The sequence below is a fragment of the Pleurodeles waltl genome, chromosome 12, assembly GCF_031143425.1.
Source record: "Pleurodeles waltl isolate 20211129_DDA chromosome 12, aPleWal1.hap1.20221129, whole genome shotgun sequence".
NCBI lineage: Eukaryota > Metazoa > Chordata > Amphibia > Caudata > Salamandridae > Pleurodeles > Pleurodeles waltl.
The window spans coordinates 174,940,172-174,956,951 of record NC_090451.1 but is presented as its reverse complement, the minus strand read 5'-3'; positions in this window follow the sequence as shown (position 1 = coordinate 174,956,951).

The following is a 16,780-nucleotide window of genomic DNA, read 5'->3' as shown; positions in this document are numbered from 1 at the left end:
TGTGGTTGGTTAGGTCTTATAGTAGGTGTTGTGTGTGCAGTAATAATTGTGGGAGTGATTGTAGGAATGCCATGGATAGAGAAAGAAACTATTAAAGCTACTTCAAAACCTGAAACTACTACTGCACTAACACCGTGGGAGAGATTTGAGCAGGACATATGCATGAAGGAACTAATGCAAAGGGAGAACTATCTACTAACGTCTTCTATCGCTTACTAAATGAGTATGTGGAAACTATGGATGCAAAAGATTGTTATGTATGTACTAAAATTCCTTCATCTGTACAGGAGGGGGTTACTTATCATAGCCTCCCTCTTACTTATGGAATTAGTTGCAGCTTGCTACTAACAAGATTCTATAATCAAGAGCATGTGCAATACTTTTATTCAAATTTGGATGTTGTGTTTTCCTTTGTGCCTGTGATTGAGTTCTTAAATAAATTAGCTAAAGAGCACGATATAAAGATAGTTAGAGGATTCTTTGAGCCAACACTTACATTTGGCACTGCTTATGCACACCGCAATAATTTGACTTGCTTATTAACGTCTGTAGAGAAAAGCTTTTTAGATCACACAGATGATAGACGCAAAGTACTAAAAGAAAGATTAGAAAAAGGATTAGAGAAACGTACATATGCAAATGATTATGCTTACACTGCAATCAAGACGCAAGGCAAATTAGCTATAGATGCATTACATGTAGGTAGGCTCTGTGTATATAGGCCAAAATCTGATCAGGATAATTTGTTTGTGGGAACGAGTGAATGCAGACATGTGTTTTTGTTTCAGAGTAAATAGACCTTTATGCTGAATGGAGAAGATCCAGCTATTCCTGGAATCTATTACATCTGTGGGCTAAATGCTTATTACCGTCTCCCTAAGGGATGGTATGGGACAAGTTATTTGGGAATAGTATTCCCAAAGATATATCAGATTGATGACTTAAAACAAATACCTAAAACGTCTGAATTACAACATCCTAGACAAAAACGAGAATCAGTGGCGGCTGTCATTGGTGATATATTTGGAGCCATAATCCCATCAGTAGGGGTTATCTTGAATTCCATGAAAATTCAAAAGTTGTCTACTATAGTGGATAACATGTTGACAAATTTTACAAGAGCTATACTCCTGATGGATACTGAACTTGCTGCAGACAGAGCTATGACTCTTCAAAATCGGCTTGCTTTAGACATTCTTTTAGCAAAGAGTGGAGGAGTCTGCAAAATGCTTAATGAGCGTCATTGTCGCTCATTTATCCCGGATAACAGTAAGAAAATTAGAAGCATGCTTACTAACCTTACTAGAGATAGTACAGATTTGAAAGATCTGAAAGAACTTGGTGTTTGGGAGAAATTTGGAAAGGGAATTGCCCGAATCGGAAGATGGTTTACCAACATTTGGAATGGGGTACTTGCAAAAATTCTCATGGGTTTACTGATTGTTTTGATTTGTCTATTAGGACTATGGGGGGCATGTAAAATTAATGACAAGATAAAAAGAAATTGGACCAAAAGAGCCAGAAGAAATGAAGAAAGTGAAAGAGAGAAAATGTTCAATGAGATATGGGAAAGCTCACATAAAGAGCAAGATGTTAAAATGCGTATTATGCGCAAGGTGAAAAATTAAGATCAGAGAGAAATTTGTGTGATGACGAGCGTCATCAGAGGAGGGACTGAGAAAGCGTAGTTTAAATAGTACATATTAAATGTAAAATACTTATACCTAACGATGCTGCATACAAAAAATGATCACAAAATATTATTCGCTTGGATGTATTCTTAACGCAATTATAAGTGTGAAGTTGCTATTGTGCACAATATACTAATGTCGATTATAAGAAATAATTGCTTGCATTATGATTAATTGAATATGTTAACATCTACGAGGAATACGTTTATTAGAATCCATGAATCTTAAGTTAGCATGAGCTGAAAACTTAGTTGTGTAGCTCTCATGTTAAAGCATATTTTTCTGTTTCCTCAGTGTGCTGACTCGCAAAAGGCCATGAGCCAGCATTTGTTCTTTTCTCCGCTTTATGTAACAATGCTAGTTATATTCCCATCCGCTTGCTAGATGTTTTAGTATAAGATTTATACGTATAACAAAAATGGAAACTTTCAAGGACATTCGACCATGGACAAAGGAACTTTTGACCTGATGAACGTGCCAGAAAATGAAGTAACCCCGGATGTGCCACCTACGAAGACGTCAATTACGAAGACCAATCAAAGTGTTATAAATTATCATGGAATGACAAATGCATTACTTAATGTATAATTTGATAGGTTGAAGATAGTGGGGTGTAGTGACTATCCAATAGAATTTTGGGGGAATGTATTGTGAAAAAGGGATAAAAACCCATGACACAGGAGACTCGGGGAATTAGGTAGAGAATGATATCGATTACATCCAGAAACTCTGTCACTCTATTTGGTGATTTGAGACTTAGACAAAACCATCCTCATCCATAGACTGCCCTATTACATTTTCCTCCTTATGAGGGAAGTGTCCCCTGTCCTTAGATGAAATAGACTGCTGGCGCTCTAACTGATGTCCTGAGGACGAAGACTGATCCTGTATGCTGACTCATTCCGAGGAGGGTAATTATGACAATTGCTATCGTAATTTGTCTATCTGCTTTTCCTTTTTAAGGTACCAACTGCTGTAAATTTTTGGTTAGAGACCCTAGTCAGATGTTTTCCAAATTTGTGTTCTAAATTGTTTTGCATGAAGTCCAACATGCTGATGCCAATTAGTGGTCAGATTAGGTATTCACCTTGACTGACGCCAACAGACGTGACTGACATTGTGCTATGTTGAACTTAGGCGTATATGATGCTCTATGCATTCTGATCTGTGTGTCTCATATATTGGTGTCTTATGTTTGTGTTCTTTGCATTGTCAAAATCATATCACAGTTGCATATTGTGACCATGCTCTTTGCTTCATGGTTTTGAGATTAATACTTTTGCTATTAGATTGTAATCAATAGGGAATCAAATTCACAAAAACTCCAATAAAGGTGTGGTTATTCGTGACTGAAAGGTTATGGTTGTGCCGGTAGTTTAATCAATGTCTAAAGTAAAGTATATTGTGGTGATATATGTTGATAACATCATTGACATATTGCTTGACATATTGATCAGTTATCTCGTTCTACGGTGTCTCACCACTGGGTCAAAAGATTAATCGGCCTAAAACGAGTCCTAATGTGTATAAATTAACATAGAGGGTCGCGTTAACAGATCACCTACAGACTTGATCGTGCCACAATCCAGGAACTGTGTGCCCAGTTGGAGCCAGACCTGATGTCAGCTATCCTCCATCCCACAGGAATACCTCTCTAGTGCAGGTCCTGTCAGTGCTCCATTTCCTGGCCAGTGGTTCCTTTCAAACACCGGTGGCCATGGCATCCGGGATGTCACAGCCAATGTTTTCTAACGTGTTGTCCAGAGTGTTATCTGCCCTGATGAAACATATGTGCAGCTACATCGTGTTCCCTCAGGTGGAGGATTTGCCCACAGTGAAAGGTGACTTCTATGCCCTGGGACATATCCCCAAGATTATTGATGCCATTGATGGTACACATGTGGCATTTGTGCCCCCCGCTGGAATGAACAGGTGTACAGAAACCGCAAAAGCTACCATTCTATGAATGTGCAGATGGTGTGTTTGGCAGACCAGTACATCTCCCATGTGAATGGCAAGTATCCTCGCTCTGTGCATGATGCATACATTTTGAGGAATGGCAGCATCCCTTATGTGATGGCTCAACTCCAGAGGCACCGTGTGTGGCTAATAGGTGAGCCCAAGGTCCCCATACAGTTTAAAAAGGTGTCTGGGTATGGGAGAGTCCCTAAGGGTTGGAGGATGTCTAACAGTTGTCCCTCGATATTTGCATGTAACTTTAGTTATGCCAACCTGTCATGGCTACTGACCCCAGTGAGGAATCCCAGGACAAGGGCAGAGGAACGCTACAATGACGCACATGGGCAAACTAGGAGGATAATAGACCGCACCTTCGGCCTCCTGAAGGCCGGATTCCGGTGCCTCCTTCTGACAGGGGGCTCCCTATACTACTCACCAAAGGAGGTGTGCCAGATCATCGTGGCATGCTGTATGTTGCATAACCTGGCTTTGCGGCGCCAGGTGCCTTTTCTGCAGGAGGATGGGCCTGATGCTGGTCTTGTGGCAGCTGTGAAGCCTGTGGACAGTGAAGAGGAGGAGGCACAAGAAGAAGATATAGACAACCGAAACAACGTCATCATGAAATACTTTCAGTGAGACACAGGTAAGAGGATGGCATTGCTTCTCACATCTCATTCTACTGTAGGACATAGCATAAATCTGCATTTTTACCTCTGTGTATGGACCCTTACATGTCACTTTGCCTTTCCATTTCACAGGTCTGGGTCCTACTTTGTGCCCTCTGCTATGTTTACTGCTGCCCAACAACTTTGTAACATTGGTATGTGAACATGAACATTGACATTGCTATATTTCTGAGAGGTTGAAATTACACATTTGTGAAAGTACAGGCTGACTCCAGATTGATTTGTGATTCAAGGGTGTTTATTTCTGTGCTAATAAGTGTAGGGGGTGTGCAATGGGCTGAGGTGATGGTGGAGGAATGTCCATGGTAGAGTTCAGTCTCTTGGTCTCGCAGGTGCATTGTCCAAGGGGGCATAGGAAGTGGAGTGATGGCAGGTCAAAGTTGTCAGGGTGACAAAGTGATGACAATCAGGAGAGTCTTATTTCATGGCGGGGGTCTTGGCAATGTTCTCTGTCTTATTCCTGGCTCTCAGGGACCGTTTGCGGGGTGGTTCTCCTTCTGCAGGGGGTGGGGTGCTGGTGGCCTGTTGTTCCTGTGGTGGGGCCTCCTGTCCACTAGTGCTGGTGGAGGTGGAGGGCTGTTCATCGTTCAGGCTAGTGTCAGGGGCCCGTTTGTGTGCCACTGTGTCCCTCATGGTGTTTGCCAGGTCTGCCAGCACCCCTGCAATGGTGACCAGGGTGGTGTTGATGGACTTCAAGTCCTCCCTGATCCCCAGGTAGTGTTTCTCCTGCAGCCACTGGGTCTCCTGAAACTTGGCCAGTACCGTGCCTATGGTCTCCTGGGAATGATGGTATGCTCCCATGATGTTGGAGAGTGCCTCGTGAAGAGTGGGTTCCCTGGGCCTGTCCTCCCCCTGTCGCACAGCAGTCCTCCTAGCTTCCCTGTAATTCTGTGCCTCTGTCCCCTGAGCCGTGTGCCCACTGCCACTGACCCTAGGTCCCTGATTGTCTTGGGTTGGTGGGTTTGCCTGGGGTCCCTGTAGTGGTGGACACACTGCTTATTGATGTGTCCTGGGGACAGAGGGATGGGCCCACTGGCTGGGTGCTGTGGTGGTGTCTCCTGAGGAGGGAGGCTCTTTGATGGTTTCTGACTGTGGCAGGGGAACCGACTGTCCAGAGGTCCCTGATGGGCCGGTCATTCAGATCCAGGCGTGCAGAGCTGCTGTCGTCACTGTGGGCCTCTTCTGTGGGGTACTGGATATGTCTGGCACCTCCTGTCCGGTGACATTGGGTATGGGTCCTGTTGGGGTGTAAATGCATAGTTATTTTATCTGTATGTGCCATCTTGTGCATTGGGTGAGTTACCCTCTACTCCTGTACTTTCATTGTTGTGTTTGCGATTGTGTGATTAGTGTTTTTGGGTCTGTGTGGCTATCTGTACTGGATATGCTTTGGTAATGGGTGTCCATGCTTTTGTGTTGCATGCAGGGCTTGGTATTCGGATGGCTGGGTTATGATAGTGGGGCATATGTGAAGTGTTGGAGTGATGGGGGTGAGGGGGAGGGTGGGAGTATATGATGGCATGCAGGTGGGGTGGGGCGGATATGGTAATTAAGACATGACTTACCAGAGTCCAGTCCTCCTGCTACTCCTGCGAGGCCCTCAGGATGCAGTATTGCCAAGACTTGCTCCTCGCTGGTTGTTAGTTGTGGGGGTCCACGGCAAGTCCTTTGTACAGCAATATGGTGTCTTGAAACCACAAATCGCACCTTCCCCCGTAGGTCGTTCCGCCTCTTCCTGATGTCATCTTGTGTTCTTGGATGCTGTCCGACTGCATTGACCCTGTCGATGATTCTCCGCCATAGCTCCATCTTCCCAGCAATGGAGGTGTGCTGCACCTGTGATCCAAAAAGCTGTGGCTTCACCGGATGATTTCCTCCACCATGACTCTGAGCACCTCCTCAGAAAACCTGGGGTGTCTTTGAGGTGCCATGATGTGGTGTGGATGATGTGTGAGGTGATGTTTGTTGTGCTGTGTGAAATGTTGTGTTGGTGTGTGCAGTTTGAGGTGTGTGGATGTTGCATGAGTGATGGTGTTGTGTGCTCGTGGATGCTGGTGTAGTGTTTGCTATTCTCTCTCTCTCTGCTTCTTCACAAAAATGTCGTTGTAAGGGGTTGTGGGTAATGTGGGTGTGTGTTTTATAGTGGTGTGGGTGTGGTGTGTGTATGTGTATCAGGTTTGTGTATTTCGATTTGTCCAATGTGGTTGTGTTTTGTAAATGTGTGTGTATTTTGAGCGTGGCAGTGTGTACCGCCAATGGATTACCGCGGTTGAAAGACAGCCACGTTGATTCGTGGGTCATGATAGTCTGGGCGTATTCTTGTTAGCGGGACGGTGTGGGTTTTGCTATCACCAGTTTATCACTGACCTTTGGTTTACGAGATGTGGGTCGTAATGCCGCGGCCACAGTATGTTGGCGGCCTTCAGCACGGTGGTAAGCAGGATTCACCGCCATGGTTGTAATGAGGGCCTTAGTCTCAGAGAGGTTGTTTTTTGGCAATGACTCCTCAATGTCCTTCATGTGCCACTTCAATTATCTGTTGTCACAGACACTCTGGAACAACAATTCTCAAACCCCTTAGGATAATGCCTTCTTGAGTCACGGACATTTCATCTTTGACAATTTTAAACTTCTGGTACTGACTGTCATCAGCAAGAGCTCAAGTGAGCTGTATCTAAGAGTGATGTGTAATGATGTCTTTCATTTTTAACACATCACAATCTTGACGTGCTCTTTTAATTTCGACTCAGACTACATCATCGAATGCGTTACAGGGCCACGAGGAGACGTTTAATGATTTGAGCTGCTGCCAGTGCTGGCTCTATAGACAGGGGCAGGAGCCCTTTAACAACTCCTTTCTTTGCACTCTCGTGTCGAGCCCGCCAGAGCCCGGAGGAGGCTGGGCTGGGCTGGACTCATTTTGCTGTTATTTGTTGTTATTTGGCTTAGTGACTTGCATATACTTTGTTGCGACTAGATAAAAGTGTTTAAGATAGTAACCCCATATATATAATATACATAATGGGGAAAAGAAAGCAAAATCAAATAGGGAATGGTATTAATAAAAAAAACAGGGAAGTGCTAATATGATCACAATTTACCTTACAGATGCAATGGGGAAAATTAATGAAGAAATTATCAATGCTGAAGCATGCTTAGTGGCAACAAAAAATGTCCTACACGAGGCCATCATTGAAGTGAGCACTGAGGCTGTAGGCTTAATTACTGAACTGAAATCCCCAAAGGGAAAAGGTACTGGGACGGATCCTAGACCTTCCCTAGGCTCCCTTTTAACTACAGATATAATAGAAGAAATTGATTCCTTGAACAGTACCGTTGACCAAATTTCCTCACCACCAAAGAAAAAAAGAAGTAGGCAGACTACTAACTCTAAAATTATACAACCAACCTCACAGTTTTCTAAGGGTAGGAAATTAATAACTGAAACGCATGGGGGACATGCGGTAACACTATCACAAGACACCAATGGCCCCTTTAAAAAACGTATGGAAACTCTTTTCAAGAAACTGCATGGCAAGCTAGACCAGATAGAGTCAAAAGTATTGCTAGAATTCAAGGAGATAAAAGAACGTATAACTAAGATAGTAGCAAGTGTTAATACAATGACTAAAGCGGAAAATTTGTCCCATGGTTGTGACACTATACCAAGTGTAGATATAAGGAATAGTGCAATGACAGGGAAAGAAGATTCCAATGAAAGAAGTATAGGAAACCGGCACCCAATACAGAAAGAGACTTCACTGCCTAAGGAACCCACGACCAATCATACGGAGCAATTGGATAGGATTCATAGATGCCAGTCCTTGATTAGAAATACACCTGTGAAAGAGGTATTACAACTACCACCAGATGCTATACCATATACAATCATTCTAAAAAAATGTTCCCAAACTAGGACCAAATATCATTGAGACCTGGACGGATTTATGTAACAAGGTAGTACACTGGATGGCAGAGTACATATGTATACCAGATATACTATTTCGTGAAATCTTATATGCAAGAAGAGTTGAGTGGGTGGGATATTTGGAGAAAGAAGAGGGAGACTGTATTGTGGTTAATTTTTGTAACCCTCGTTTTGTGGGCTAATTACTAGCGGACTTGGCTAAAAGATATCGGACTCGCAAAAACCTGAGGAAAGAGATTATGGCTGTTCCTCTAGGATATTTTTATAGAACGATGAATACCTTAGGCACAAGAGACACGGGGGTTACAGGGAAAACATCCAGTAAACTGGTGAGGTATAACAAACTAGAGTGCTCCAATCGATTTGCTCCCCTGAGTAACATGGAGGATTTGGATTGACAACAGGAGGACATGAGTAGGAAAGAGATTCTGCTACCGGATAAAATACAACCTACTATTGTAGCCCCCTCTCTCAAATCTCCAGGTTGCAATGGTAACATTGAGACAGATAGGAGGCCCCTAGCAGGAGACTTAATTATACTCATGTCATGGAACATAGCTGGAGTAAAAACGAAAATGGATGAGAAGGAATGGCAGACCACAATAATTTCATCACATATAATCTGCCTACAAGAGACCTGGCACACTGGATCCTTTTTTATTGAAGGATATGCCATTTTTTCCACCCCAGCTACTGCCTCACCTAGCGGAAGGGCAAAGGGAGGATTAACAATATTGATCTCAACACTGGTTCCTTATACTCTGGTGAAATCTTCCCTTGATTCCCCTTATTATCAGTTTTTATTTCTCCGGATAGATGGGATTTTAGGGATTGTTTTAATAAACTACTACAATAATAAATTTGATGGCACCAATAGAGTAGTGGCATCGTTTCTTCAGGAAGAATTGCAAACTTTCGGAAATGATATAACTTCAAGCTATATAATAATATGGGTTGGAGACTTTAACATTGGGACATGCCAGAATACTATAGGAAAGACATGTGGATTTGTTGATGATGGGGGAAGTGCACATTTGCACTTTTTACATAATAACTACGGAATTGTACTGAATGAGATATTATTTAGATATGATCTAGAATTGATGGAACAAGACGGGCTTAAAGGAATGAAACTTCCATCATTTATAGGAAGAGGACATTTCTCATTAATTGACCATACACTAATGTCAAAGAGCAATATGGATATGGTTGAATCCCTGAAGATTGAGCCAACCATCTATAGTGATCATAATCCCTTGGTGTTAACTCTGAGATTGGTTAAACCTTTTAATATAGGTGAACGATTGGCAAGGAATATAGGAGTAAGAAGGGAAACTGGCATTGTAATTCAATGGACTGGGGTAAATGAAACAGATGTGATGGAAAAAGTTGTAACACGACATCATGAAGACATTCTCACATGTACAGAACCTAACCAAAGCCCAAATTAGATCCTAGGATCTTTCATCCAGCTTAGAAATGCCATTGCAGGAAACCTACTAGGAGCATTGGGGAACAAAAAGAGCGGGAAAGTGGGGTGGTTTGATCATAACTGTTCACTAGCAAGTCAGGAATTAAAACAAGCCCTACAGGCTCAACCAAGAAACAGGGAAGAGGTAATTATTACACGTTCTAATTACAAACTTGCACTAATGACAAGGAAGGCACAATTGAGAGCTAGGGCATGGGCTGATCTTGAGCAAGCAACAACATTAAAAGATAGTACTTTATTTTGGAAAACAATTAATCAACCATTCCTAAAAAATAATGATGTACTCCAACTAACAGTACATGTCCAGTCATCAGAATGGCTTTCACATTTTGGCTTAATTTTTAATCCAGATAATCTGACTACCCATATATCGAATAGGGGGATAATCGAGATAAAGCCACCCTTTTTGCAACCAGTCAGTTTAGGGGAAGTGAAATCTGCTATGGGAAGATGTTTGAAAGGGAAGGCACCAGGCCCTGATGGGGTGTCAGTAGATGCCTACTTGACATACATCGATTTGTGATGCCCTATTTTGACCCAAGTCTTCTTGAGTGTGACAAAGGGATATATATTAACATCTTGGACTGAAAGCATAATTGTCCCCATTTTCAAAAAGAGAGATAGAGGTGATCCCAAATGCTATCGGCCAATCTCACTTCTAGATACCTCCATCAAATTGTTGGGAAGAGTACTCCTAGAATGATTAGAATTATGGGCTACCAAAAACCATATCCTCACAGAGGTCCAATTGGGATTTAGGCCTGGGGTTGGTACTCTGGAACAATGTATAAATCTTAACCTAATAATAAGTAAATATACAATAGCGAGGAAGGGTCATATGTTCCTCTGCTTCACTGATCATAGTAGTGCTTTTGATTTGGTGAACCATGTTAAGCTGTGTAAAGTTGTGACAGGCATGGGTGCACCCCTAGATATAATAAGTTTTTTGTCACAACTATATAATCATTTAACAGCACGGGTGAGATATGGAAGAAATGGTGAGTGTACCCCAGGTTTTAGGATAGGGAGAGGAATACCCCTAAAATAGGAGAGTACTCTATCCCAGTTCTTCTATATGCAGATGATGCTGTATTGCTGTCACAAACTGCAAATGGGTTGCAGAGGCTAATTGAGGGGTTTGTGGAATTTATGGAGGAAAGAGATATGTTGTTGAATCTGAGCAAAACTGTTGTAATGACCTGCGGGCAGGGAAAAGTCAAGAAGAAAGCTTTTTTTATTAAAGGTTACAAATGTGAGGAGGTGAATGGATTTACATACCTGGGTATACAATTTTCTAATATGGGACATTGGAAACAACATCTAGAAATCATTAAGCTGAAATATGTTAGGACAACTGAGGCTGTTTTTAGATTTTCAAAAAAAATTGGTAATAAACCCCTTAGGGAAATGCTGCAAATATACAAAAGCAAATCAATTAACAGCATTACGTATGGTTCTGCCCTTTGGGGTTCGATGCCCGAGATCCGCTCATTACAAGTACTAGTGAATACTTTTTTTTGCAGACTATTGGCGGTGCCAAAAACCACTTCCACATTTATGGTACATAAGGAGTTGGGTTGCCCTTACGTGGAAGATCTAATATACACCAACGCGTTGTTGGCTTGGTATGGTATTTGGTCTAAAAAAGGGACGCTTTTTACCCAAAAGATTATTAAAAATTGCCTTACACTAGATTACTGGGATAGAATTCCGTGGTTCCTGCACCTAAAAGATTTGCTGAAAGGCATAAATCTAGTTCCAAATTTGGACAACCCAGATATTATCCTTCAATTTAGCAAGAAAGAATTGAAAGATCAACTTATAGCATGGAGGGTCTGCGAAAGAGAAAATAGGGAACGTAGGAAGATAACAGTAGCACTTTATATGACTGAAAATAATGAGCTAATGCCAAATTATTTGATGAAAGTAGCAAACATTCAGGATAGATTTTATCTGACGCGAATGCGCTTTAGAACGCTACACTTTTTGGTAGCTTTCCCAAAGATGAGGATTTGGAGTAAAAGTCTACCTAAGTGCCCCTGTGTGGGACAGATTGCACAATCCACAATGCACTTTATTATATCTTGTAAATTTTATCACGATGTTAGGAAGAAATTTTTAAAAGCCTTATTTATTACTAATAAATTATTTTATTGTAGAGAGGCATTTAACTACTTATGTAATTTGGATACTAATGAGAAATGTGATGCAGTGATAAAATGTATCCTATATGCCATTGAATTAAGGAAAAAGCTGTCATATTTAGAAAATCTTTGGTATGAGAATGAATAATTCTACAATCTGTAGTAGTAAGGGTTTTTATTTATTTATTTATTTATTTATTTACTAGTAATGTTTTTTCTTCTGTATTTTATTCTATTGTATATTTTATTATTATTTTAAAGAGATTGTTTTTATCTTTTGTGGAGTAAAATCCGAATAAAGATTGATTTGATTTGATTTGACTTGTGACATTGACAATTTGTTCCAATGAAATGTCAGCTAGTGTGTTTGATTTCACAATATAATTTATGTAAGCTTCAGCCATCTTTGAAGGGTTACCATGACACTGTACAGGCACTCTGGAGATGTAGGTTTTCGATCTTTCCCTGAAAGGTGCACAATCTTAGCTCTATTCTTGTAAACATTGATCCCAACATTCAATGCGAGGAGGCATCTTGGCCTTTGAATTGCCAAATAAGAACATGTGAAAATGTTCACAAGCCAACACAACTGCTAAACGTTCATTCTTAGGTTGTGAACAAGCACGTACACTTTGGGACAAACTTTTGCTTGCATATGCCACATATGTGTTCGAGCATTCGGGTGTCTACTGTGCTGTGCAAGGATTGAACCAAATCCAACTGGGCTTCTGTCAACAACAACTTCTGTATGAAGCTTTGGATTAAAATATACCATTTCAGTAACGTTCTCAATAGCTTGTTTGATTCTCTTAATGTATTGCTTATATTCATGTGACCAATGAAATGAACCATTCTTTTTTGTCAAGTCTCTCAAGGGAGCACTAACTGTAGCAAAGTCTCATATGTATCTGGAACAGCAATTGGCAATGCCAAGGAATGAACGTAGCATGGAAACATCCTGTGGGGGACTGGCAGTTGTTAATGCTTGTACTTTAGTGGTACTGGTTGTCATACCCCCTTCAGAGAAGATATGGCCACAGAACTGTAGGTTTGTCTTATGGAATTCACATTTCTCAGCATTCTAAATGAAACCTGTTTCCACAAGTAAGCAAAACTCTTGCTTGAGAGCTTTATTTTACTTCTTCGGTGTAGCTCCAAAAAAGAATATGTTGTCACTCTAGTTAAAAACAATCATTACAGCCTGTGTGATACTTCGAATGACAGCTTGTAAAAGCTTTGCAGTTGATGACACACCGAAACTTAGTGTAATAGGTGGAGAAAAGCTTGCATTGTACCTGCAATTCTCTTCGAGTTCCAACTAATTATAGCCTTTATTTAAATCAAGGTGAGAGAAGATCTTCACACCATTCAATTGTGTTATCATGTCACCAATGTGCGGACCTGAATGCCGTTCTCTTTCAATTGCCATGTTCACTTGACGCATATCCACACAGATGCATACAGCTCCTTAACTGTCTTAGTTCGGTACTACCACTGTAAGAAATGGGGTCTCTAGTTGGCAGTCAGTTTATACCCGGTCCAAATAGGGACCCTCACTCCAATCAGGGCAAGGGAGATATCCAGCTCAGATAATCCCTGCTTACCCCCTTCGTAGCTTGACATGAGCAGTCAAGCTTATCTCAGAAGAAATGTGTGAAGCATTTGCACATAACACAATAATGCAGCGAAAACACTACAAAAGGACACTACACCAGTTTTAGAACAACAGCCAATATTTATCTGTGCAAAACAAGACCAACATGAGAAAAATCCAACATACAGTAATAAAGATACAAATTTTGCAAGAATTAACTTAAAAAATACAGTTCCTTGAAGTCACTAGCTCTGTCTGGGGCTATCACAGGGTCGTGAACAACAAATCCAACAGTTCAGGCCAACCGTGAGGTCACGGGCCAGCTGTGGTGTTGGAAAGATCCTCAAACAGTACCTTGGAAATGTAGGGCATCATGATCCTCGCGATGAGATCTGGAGTGCGGTGTCGCTGGCATTAGCGGACGGCGGTTTGGAGGTCAGTGCAGGGGTCGTCGGGCACCTGACGTCACATGCGTTGCAGATCGAACTCTAAGCTGATGATGAAGTCAGGGATGCTGGCGTTGATGGTGTTGAGGCTGTGGTGTGAAGCGGAACGATGCGACGTGCGATGCCCACAGGTCACAGTGCAGACAGAGACTCAGTGACAGCATCCTGCAGCATTGGTGAGACCAGGGTTGTGGTGTGAAGTGGGGCGGTGCGACATGCAGTGTCTCCAGGTCACGGTGCAGGCAGCGGCATCTTTGTTGCTGAAACGCTATCTTTGGTAGGCCCAACGTGGTGGTATGACACGGGGTGGGCTCCATGCAGCAGTCAATGGTGCTGGCTTCGGTGGACGGTGGCTGTGGTGAAGGACAGGATGGTGCTTCCTGTACCTCACAAGCGGTGTCCTCAGTCCATGGGGCAGGCAGTGGCGGTGTCAGCGTAGAGCGGTGTCATCGAGGATACCAAGGCTGCAGTGTGAGCAACGCAATGAAGAGTGCGGGGTCCACAGGACATAGTGTAAGCAGCGGCCCGGTGTCAGGCATCGTAAGAACAGGGTTGCGGTGTGAAGCGGGGCACGGCTCCATGCGTCAGGTCACAGTGCAGACAGCTACGATGTTGACGCTGTGGTGGTGTTTTTTTTTCTGTTGCAGCACAAAAGACACAGTTGCCAGTACTGTAGGCAGATGAATCTGAAGTCTTTGATATCCCTGAGACTTTCAACAGGAGGCAAGCTCTAATTCATGCTCTTGGAGAAACTTCACAAACAGGATGCAGAAAAAAGTCCAGTGTCTGTCCTCTTTAAGGCAGAAGCAGCAGCTGCAGGCCAACCCAGCAAAGCACACACAGCAAAGGGCCAGTACTCCCCCTCCAGCTCTTCAGTTCTTCTCCTTGGCAGAGGTTCCTCTTGATCCAGACGTATCCTAAAAGTCTCGAGTTTTGGGTCCACTATTTATACTCATTTCTGCATTCGCAGTAGGCAAACTTTAAAGGAAAGTCCCCGTTGTTCTCAAGATTCTGCCTTGCCCAGGACTGGCCCCAGGCACACTCCAGGAGGTTGGAGACAGCATTGTGTGAGGACAGGCACAGCCCTTTCAGGTGCAGGTGTCGGCTACTCCCTCCCCACTCTAGCCCCGAAAGACTAAGGTGGTCATTACAACCCTGGCGGATGGTGTTAAAGCGGCGGTAAGACCGCCAACGGGCTGGCGGTAAAATAATTGGAATTACGACCGTGGCGGAAACCGCCAACAAAGACAGCCACTTTACCACTCCGACCGCCACGGCGGTACAGACAAACAGCTTGGCGGTCACCGCCAACAGGCAGGTGGAAGACAAAGTACCGCCCACAGTATCACAACCTACCAATCCGCCACCTTTTCCGGGGCAGATTCACAGCGGATAAAAACACGGCGGAAACAGGATTCTGAAGGGAAAACGCTCACCTCTACACACCCCACCAGGAACGAGGGCACCATGGAGCCGGAACTCCATATTCCCCCTGCGATAGTCTTCCTGCTCCTTTACGAGGATCATCAACGCCGGAGGCGAAGACCACGGTGAGTACTGCACCTACGATACAGGGGAGTGGGGAGGGAAAAAACAGGGACACACACACGCAACACCACCACCCCACCCATTACAACACACACACTAATACAGCATGATACAACACAGTTACACCCCAAACCCTCTCGGAAGAATGCAAAGACAATAGAAAATGAGTGTAACCATTGTAATATATTAAAATTAAGTAGGCAAAAATATATACATACACCATGTACAAAATATATACCAAGCATTGTAGTCCAGGTAGTGCTCTAATTAAGTCTGTGGAACACTGGGCCCACACGGTATGAGCCAGGCCCACACAAGATCCCCAACCATGACGGAGAGAACACTGCAGGGGCATCAGAGAGTAAGAAAACAGGCACCTCAGGGGGAGGGAAAGGGGGGGCACCTCAGCTGGTTGAGTGCATGACACCAAATCCACGAGAGGGCCACATGCCCACCGTTCAATCCTGGGGAGTGCAAAGCCACTGTCTCTCAAGTCTCTACAGCGGGTGGTTTGCCCACTGTTCAATCCTGGGGAGTGCAAAGCCACAGTCTCTCAAGTCTCTACAGTGGGTGGTTTGCCTACTGTTCAATCCTGGGGAGTGCAAAGCCACAGTCTCTCAAGTCTCTACAGTGGGTGGTTTGCCCACTGTTCCATCCTGGGGAGTGCAAAGCCGCAGTCTCTCAAGTGGATAACAGTCTCCACTGGTTCTAGAGGGGGCATGGTGCCCAGAGTGCTTCATTCTGCTAAGGACTGAGGTAGTGGATGGGTCTCTCCACTGGTTCTGGAGGGGGCATGGTGCCCGGAGTGCTTCATCCTGCTAAGGACAGAGGTAGTGGATGGGTCTCTCCACTGGTTCTGGAGGGGGCATGGTGCCTGGAGTGCTTCATCCTGCTAAGGACAGAGGTAGTGGATGGATCTCTCCACTGTTTCTGGAGGGTGCATGGTGCCTGGAGTGCTTCATCCTGCTAATGACAGAGGTAGTGGATGGATCTCTCCACTGGTTCTGGAGGGGGCATGGTGCCAGAGTGCTTCATCCTGCTAAGGACAGAGGTAGTGGATGGATCTCTCCACTGGTTCTGGAGGGGGCATGGTGCTCAGAGTTCTTCATTCTGCCCGTGACGGACTCAGTAGCGTCAGTGCCCTTGGCGCTCATGGGCCAGCGTTGCTTGAGACGGCGGTGCCCTGTTCAGTGGTGCTTGAGACGCGGTGCCCTGTTCAGAGTTGCATGAGATGGCGGTGCCCTGTTCAGCGGTGCTTGAGATGGTGGTGCCCTGTTCAGCGGTGCTTGAGG